We start from the raw sequence: 8,847 nt of genomic DNA on the forward strand, positions 1-8,847 counted from the left end.
AGGAGGGACTTTGACACCCCTGGGTTAGAGGAAAAGCCGTAGGGTTACAAAATGGCTCCAGAAAAAGGAGAACGGATTGAGACATCCGGGTTTTTACTTCCATTGCTTTCAGTGGAAGTAAACCCTAGATGTCTCAATCTGTCCTTTTTCTGGAGCCAAATGGAAAGGTGTTCTCTCAGCTGTTCTCTGGGAAAAGGAGATGAATTGGAAGTGGAAAAACAAGAGAGAGAGAGAAGAATATTCATAAGTCCTCCTAAAGATAGGGAAGAAAAAGCTTCCTCAATACATTGGTCACCTCTTTTAAATACTGTATATGTGGTGCTGCCATCTGCTGGCAAAGTAGAAGTATTACATTTCTCACACATCCTTTTCCTGATTTGGAAATACAAGTTTGTGTCTCTAGAACCGTGTATCGCAAAATGTGCGCTGCGAGATGTTGGCGAGGAGGAGAGGGACGGTGCCAGCTGACTGCCTACAGGATGTGCTTCTCATGGCTAGAGGCACGTTCTGTATTTTATTTTTATTTTAAAAATTTATATACCGTTTAAAACTAAGCGGTTTACATAATTGAGATACATAATAATATAAAAATAAACACATGGTAAAACAAATACATGATAAAATAAACATGCAAACAATCCTCAGAAAGATATCACAAACTGGATACTAAAAATCGTGGATAGTTCATCAATTTTACTAGAGATAGCTAGAAGAAGGCATCTACAAATAACTGCATCTTAAGTAGTTCTCTGAACCTGCCCTTTTCACAGCAATTTCGTATCTGACCCACCGAGGAGTTCCACAACTTAACTCCTGCACAACAGAAAGTCATTTTACCAGTCTCTTCCTCTAGGCGCCTCCCTCTTGCAGCACCTCCCCCTCCCCCCCCCCCCCCCCCCCACCCCCCACAACACACACTGGCAGCTCAGAGCCCTGTCTGGAGGGCCTTCGAGCAAGCGTGGATGTCGATGTGATGATGTCATGCAGGCATATGAAATCATCGCATCAACGCGTATGCATTTCCAGATGCCCTTCAGCCAAGGCACCTAACGCCGGCACAAGAGCCGATTAGTGCTGGACTAGCGCCGGCGTTAACCTGCGCAGAATGTTCAGAGGGCTACAGCGCAGGAAACAATGGCCAAGTCAAAGATTAGTGCAAATTCTATTTAAATGTAGTCAAACAGATGTAAATGAGGTGATTTGCTATTCCCTCCCAATGCTCAGAGAACAGCGCGCAAACTCTGCCCTTACCGCTGGAAACCTAATGCCAGCTCACAGCTGGCAATGGGGTGTTTGAAGAGAGGATTTCTAATAATTTTCAGCTTAAAATCTGATGGCTTTTATTTGTTTCGGAAGTGGAAGTGCAAGCCTCCTAGTGCTGGGAGTGAAAAACAAATGTGTGCAGGTCCGAGCCCATCTGAAATCGAAAGCATGCATTGGTGCCTGTTTTCTGCACTTAAGTATAACCCTTTCAAATGAAAAAAAATTTGAAAGTCTTATATTTAAAGGCAGTGGGGTAGCGAGGTCTCCTGCCCTGCCGTGCCCCTACCGGACATCAGAGAAAGCGTTGAAAGTGACGCGGGCGGCAAGTTCATCGCTGCTCACGGCAAAGTTAAAAAGATATGGGGAATGTGCATAGGCAGGGGGAGGAGTGGGAAGGAGGCAGAGGGGAGGGGGGGTGCCGGTGCCCCGAGGAAGACTGCACCTGGGATGGACTGCCCCCTCACCCCCTCACCCTTACTATGCCACTGTTTAAAGGCAGAGAAAAATGGTGTTGATGTGTGCTTCACTTCCTGGTTTTCCTGCACTGCATAGTTCTCCTTCCCCTTATTTCAGTCTCACGGCATGCATACCATTTGCACACCATTAGCATTGAGCGTGGGGGAGCTACGTTTTGCTGCTGTTCCTGCTACCGCAGGATCAGGCGCTGTTCCCTAAAGCGCAGGAGTCCTGAACAGAGGCTATTTACATCACAGATGTCCACTGTTCTGATACATCTATAAGGATATCTGCATTTCAATACATGTTATATATACCCCCATACGAATAAATGGTCCAGAGAATGCCAGCATGTGGAGAGGAAGAAAAAGGCCCCAAATCTTGGCTGATTTATACAATAGCATAGTAGATGACTGATTCCTCAACCAATTTACAACTTTCTGGCCCACTCCCATACAATTCAGCTTGTCCAGAACTCTTGCTAGAAACCTCCCTATGGCCTTTGTCACCTCGTTACAGTTTGTCCAGCGCAATCTTTTATCCAGCAGGGGAGTTCATTTGATTCATTAGTAAGCCTTTAAAAATTTCAGAGCCCTTTTGCTAAGCTGTGAAATGGGCTTAGCACATGCTTACACGGGCTAAGCCCATTTCTAGTATGGCCATAATTCAATCTTTTTCTGTTATATCGGGTTTTGGCCATAGGCTAATGTTACCATTTATGTGTGGCCACTGGCTATTTAAAATCAATGACCACGGGATGTTGCCACATTCTGTTTAACAGAAGCTAAGGGATCCTGCGTTATACATCAATGGACAATAGAACAGATGATCCAATGTCCCTATATTAACATGACAATGCCAGCATCTATTAGACTTAGAACTGTCTATCTTTTGTAAACTAACTGGGATCCAAAAAATCCTATGCAACAAGAAAAACCAAGTTTGTCTCATAGATGCTGACATTGTACATTTTATCCTCCAAGTCCAAATTCGTGGCCATCGACATGCAGAAATATTCTGTTTTATCTCGATGCTCCAAATGTCTCTAAGTCTATTTTTTGTTTTTTTAATTCAAAATTTCCTAAATTAATTTACACCACCGGGCGGCCTGATGTCCTACTAAATCGGTCTGGTAACATAGGATCTGCAAGCTATAATAAGTTTTTAAGTTTTGCCATTCAGGGAACCCACTCTGAATGGCCTGCTTCAACTGCAACCACCTATAATTTTGAGACTTTAAAATACCAGATGATTGTTGCAGTCGTGAAAAATCAAGCAGTTTCCCATTAGATATAACATCATCTAATGTACGAATACCTGCCTGCATCCAATTCTTCCAGGAGATCCCAGCACCGCCTGGTATATTCTGCAATAACATGACACATCAGCAGGTTGACGAAAAGGAATTTCTGAGTCAGCACTAATGCATGCCCTTGAGTTGCAGATTCATAACAGCAGAAGCAGCTGTAGAAACTTCAGCATCAACAATAACACACCTCATCAAACAAAAAGCAGAGCAGAGAAGGTAGGATGTTAAAGATATTGCTTTTAAATATAATTTATGCTGCTAAAATTACAGCAGGCTTATGTACTGATCATTTCCCCATAAACTGGGCAAACCCTTTCCATCTGATCCAGGGAAGATTCTTTTCCATAGACCTAAGAGAAAAAAAAAGAAAAAACTACTTTAAAATTTATTTTATTTTGGTCCTCTTTTACTAAATAGCCAAATGGGGAACGCAGTCCGATAAGTCCTGTATATGTAAATACTTGTCAAAATTTACAGGACTTCAAAAACAAAATAAAATAAACAGATAAAATAAATACCAATATTTAACCCCACCAAAGTGCAAAGGTATTAACTTATACTTGATAAAAGTGCCTTATGTTTTTCCAATATGGAGGAAAGAAATGTTAGGAACTATCATTGCACTTCAAAAGTTTCCCACTTATCTGAAAAAAAATCAGATGATAGTACGATGAACGTCCACATGATTCATTGTTCCTGCTACTCATGTTCCTGCGTTCTTCACTCCATAACGACAATCTTCAAATGACTTAAAACCATTCTCCAACTCACACTCCTTGTCGGCTCTCCCCAACACAGATCTGGGTTTCTCCTTCCAGCTTCTTCACATACAAAAACTCCTTATAACAAAGCCACTTCCTTCAATTGTTAATTTTATCATACTTATAAATACATTCCATATATTTAAATATGCAATTTGGAACGCTAAATGCTCCGATGCTCATTTAGCGCTCGGTGCAGCGGTGGAACCCTCTACCATGGCTTAGTAAAAAAAAAAAAAAAAAAGGGGGGGGGGGCATTATTTCTTATATAGCACTTGCAAACTGGAAAGCTGTTGAACCAGTGTTGGTCGGTCACATCAGAATCCATGCAAAATTCCTGAAACATCTCTTTAAGGTCTGTTTTCATTGGTGAACATACACTGGTCAGAAATGTCAGACTTCTGCTAGTTTATCCCTCCATTTCTGAAGATATGCGTAAGACCAACAAATGTTTTTATTTTAACCTTTTCTGTACTGTATTTTTGCATATATATTCCACATGGCTTACAGTAAACCAACTTTTTTTTTTTTTTAAATCATCTTTTTTTTAAATCATCCCCTAGTCCAGAGATCCCCAACCACCAGGCTGTGGACCAGTACCGGGCCATGAGCTGTGCCACATTGGGCCGCATATAAATTTTTATTTTATTTACATTACAGGCAGTCCCCAGGCTTTTACTGGCTCCCTCCTCCCAGCCGCACTTCTCTTCACAAAGCCACGAGCAGCGGCTTCTGCACGCTACCCATGCTAACCCAGACGCCTTCCCTCTAGGCTTCTGGATCAACCACGGGCCATGGGTCGCGGGCTTTGTGAAGAGAAGTGCAGCTGGGAGGAGGGACCGATCAACAAAACCCATGGGAGAGAGGCACAAAGAAAAAAAAGATGATCCAGTTTATGCATGACATTACAATGAATGTATCTGTTGGTCAGACTGGGAAGGTCATTATCTGCTGTCATTTACTATGTTAAAATCAAAGCAGGCTGCATGTAGAAACATAGAAAACGACGGCAGAAAAGGGGAGGGAAGTTTCATGGAGACTCCAGAAAATACTTCTTCACCGAAAGAGTGGTGGATCAGTGGAACAGACTCCCACTGCAGGTGGTTGAGGCCAGCAGCGTGACGGATTTTAAGAGAAGATGGGATGCTCACGTGGGATCTTTAAGGGAGTAAATTCGGTAACAAATACTTGGAATGGGCAGACTTGGTGGGCTATAGCCCTTTTCTGCCACTATGTTTCTATGTTTCATCAAGTCTGCTCACTCTATTAACTCTCCCTAACTACCCTCCTAGAGATCACACTTAGGTGGCGATATCTTTACACTGCCCTCGTAGAGATCAGACGTGGGCATCCCACTTATTCTTGAAATCAGCACGCTGTTGGCCATGATCACCTGCTCTGGGAGCTTGTTACCAAACGTACAGGAAAACCCGGACATGTCTACTTTTTAGAGGACTGTTTGGGGGCCCGGAGAGATTTCCAAAACCTGGCAGTCTGTCCAGGTTTTGGAGGTCCCCAAGCTCGGGGCTGCGTCTGGAGGCCCTCTGCACACGCATGGATGTTGATGCAATGATGTCATGCATATGTGTTGACGTCCGCGCATGCATAGAGGCTCTCCAGACATGGCCCTAAGCTTGGGGAAGGAGACCAGAGGTTTGTGTGAGGATGGGGCTGGGGAAGAGACGGGGGAGAGGGGGCGGAACAGAGAAGGACCAGATGTTCTCTTTTTTTTTTTTTTAGAGGAAATCTGGCAATCCTAGTTCCATGAATATTTTCTATGTCCCAAAAGAATTATCTAGGTTTTAAAATGTGGTAAAAAAAAAAAAAAAAAAACACCCCAACAACAATATGCCTATTAACCCTTAAATGCCTTCTTCATAAAGCCCCGGCCTTCAACTGGGAAAATCCCTTCTTTTCAGAATCACAGGTCTTTGGAACGACCTTACTACCCTGCTGCAGAATCTGGGCTCCCTGCAATTATTCTGCAATCAACTGAAAACCTGACTTTTCACTAAAATGTAATTCTATCCCCCCTTACTCTTCTCTTCTATATATAAGTTTATGTAAACCTTTTATTTCCCTTCTCTTCCTATATTTTAAGTTCTTGTAAACCATGCCGAGCTCCACATCCGTGGAGATGATGCAGTATATAAACTTAAGGTTTAGTTTAGTTTAGTTCATCAATAGGCTCTTAATTCCTTATACAGTGGTGCCTCGCATAACGGACGCCTCGCACAGCGAACGCTGCGCACAACGAACTTTATGTCTTGATTCGTACAACGAACTTCGTTTCACACAACGAAGTCGCCCGAGCTGCATCCTTCCGCGCAGGCACTGCGCTTAACTGCCCTCTCTCCGCCTGGCTCCCTCTTGCCCCCCCCGACTCCCCGACACGATCGGGGCAAGAGGGAGCCCAAGCCCTCTTGCCCCCCCGACTCCCCGACACGATCGGGGCAAGAGGGAGCTCAAGCCCTCTTGCCCCCCCGACTCCCCGACACGATCGGGGCAAGAGGGAGCCCAAGCCCTCTTGCCCCCCCGACTCCCCGACACGATCGGGGCAAGAGGGAGCCCAAGCCCTCTTGCCCCCCCGACTCCCCGACACGATCGGGCCAGGAGGGAGCCCAAGTCCTCCTGGCCACGGCGACCCCCTAACCCCACCCTGCACTACATTACGGGCAGGAGGGATCCCAGGCCCTCCTGCCCTCGACGCAAACCCCCCCTCCCCCCAACGACCGCCCCCCCCCCAAGAACCTCCGACCGCCCCCCAGCCGACCCGCGACCCCCCTGGCCGACCCCCACGACACCCCCAACCCCCTTCCCCGTACCTTTCTGTAGTTGGCCGGACAGACGGGAGCCAAACCCGCCTGTCCGGCAGGCAGCCAACGACGGAATGAGGCCGGATTGGCCCATCCGTCCCAAAGCTCCGCCTACTGGTGGGGCCTAAGGCGCCTGGGCCAATCAGAATAGGCCCGGGAGCCTTAGGTCCCTCCTGGGGGCGGGGCCTGAGGCACATGGGCCCAACCCGACCATGTGCCTCAGGCCCTGCCCCCAGGAGGGACCTAAGGCTCCCGGGCCTATTCTGATTGGCCCAGGCGCCTTAGGCCCCACCAGTAGGCGGAGCTTTGGGACGGATGGGCCAATCCGGCCTCATTCCGTCGTTGGCTGCCTGCCGGACAGGCGGGTTTGGCTCCCGTCTGTCCGGCCAACTACAGAAAGGTACGGGGAAGGGGGTTGGGGGTGTCGTGGGGGTCGGCCAGGGGGGTCGCGGGTCGGGGCGGTCGGAGGTTCTTGGGGGGGGCGGTCGTTGGGGGGAGGGGGGGTTTGCGTCGAGGGCAGGAGGGCCTGGGATCCCTCCTGCCCGTAATGTAGTGCAGGGTGGGGTTAGGGGGTCGCCGTGGCCAGGAGGACTTGGGCTCCCTCCTGGCCCGATATTGTCGGGGAGTTGGGGAATCGGCGGGGCAAGAGGGCTTGGGCTCCCTCTTGCCCCGATCGTGTCGGGGAGTCGGGGGGGCAAGAGGGCTTGGGCTCCCTCTTGCCCCGATCGTGTCGGGGAGTCGGGGGGGCAAGAGGGCTTGGGCTCCCTCTTGCCCCGATCGTGTCGGGGAGTCGGGGGGGCAAGAGGGCTTGAGCTCCCTCTTGCCCCGATCGTGTCGGGGGTGCCAGGGACCACACGGAGTCACCCACCGTACCACCCGATTCGGGTAAGCGCAGGTATCGGTGGGTGGCTTATTTGCGGGGGGGTGCCTTATTTTACATTTTTTTCTAAAAAGGGGGGGCTGTCTTATTTGATGGCCCTGCCTTATCATCGGGGAAACACGGTAGAAAAAAAAAAAAATGAACAGTTAAGTCCCAGTTTTTGCCGCTGAGACTCTGCCCTCTCTCACTGTAAAATTAGACTCTACTTAGTCTGTCTTTAAATTTAAAAAATGTGTGTTGTTTTAAAAAACAATTATGTTTTTAGATGTATCTAAATAAAAATAATAACCAAAAATTTATCTTTTTTTATGTCATCTTAGCATATTTTATGCTGCAGAACGAATTATTTTTTTTTACATGTATTCCTATGGGAAAACGCGTTTCACATAACGAACGTTTCACATAACAAACTTGCTCCTGGAACCAATTAAGTTCGTTGTGTGAGGCACCACTGTACAAGAATTCTTAGGTCTAACGATCAGCATTTACTTTCAGTTCCCTCTCTTAAGGTTATCAATACGCGCCGACAATACATCTTCTCTGTAACGGCTCCACAACTGGTCTGGTTATTCGTGGTTTTGTGCCTTTTCTAGGGTTTGTTACAGAAAACCCACAAATAGCATACCAAACGTTATTCACGGTTTTTCTGCCTTCGTGGCCGTGCTGTTCCCTATCACCACGAATACGGAGAGGGAAGTGTAAATGTATACTAAACTAAATTTATCAGCATGCTTTCTTTTAATGTTTCAATCTGTTTGTTAAAATTAACAATAAAAGACAGTAACTTGAACATAAGAAATGAGATTTAGAGGAATCTATCCAGCGATCCAAGATGGCCGCAGACCCTACCGGCTGAGTAACACGCCGAAGAGTCTCACCTCTAACAACTTTTAATCCGCTGCCCGAGATATCTGCTCCCTTCTTCATGCCGAAACGAAGAGGACGCAGTGCCACTGGAGCCTCGCGGCAGCCCGGTGCAGCGGTGTTCGGCAACATTGAGGAGATCCTCCGACGTATGCAGGAGACACCCCGGGCGTCGGGGGTCCCGCTGGAGTCGCGCCGGAGCGGAACGGATGTCAACTCCTTGGGCTTAGAAACAACATTAAGCCCCGACGCCAGAGTACCTCCCCCTCCGCCTCAGGTTACCAGCTCCCCACGAGAGGAAGTGCTGTTGGAGCATGAGCAGTGCTCTCCCCCGGAGGCCACAGATATCAGAGAGGGGAGACTGGAGACTAACTCTTCTTTTCAGGAGAGTTTGGAAGAGACTGAGAGTACAACAACTGAAGGGGTAATTTGGATCCAGAGAAATGCTGTTCAAGAAAGAACATCAACTTCAACTGGTGAGACTTCTCATTTTATTAA

This window comes from Geotrypetes seraphini, chromosome 8, assembly GCF_902459505.1.
Source record: "Geotrypetes seraphini chromosome 8, aGeoSer1.1, whole genome shotgun sequence".
In the NCBI taxonomy this organism is placed as follows: Eukaryota; Metazoa; Chordata; class Amphibia; order Gymnophiona; family Dermophiidae; genus Geotrypetes; species Geotrypetes seraphini.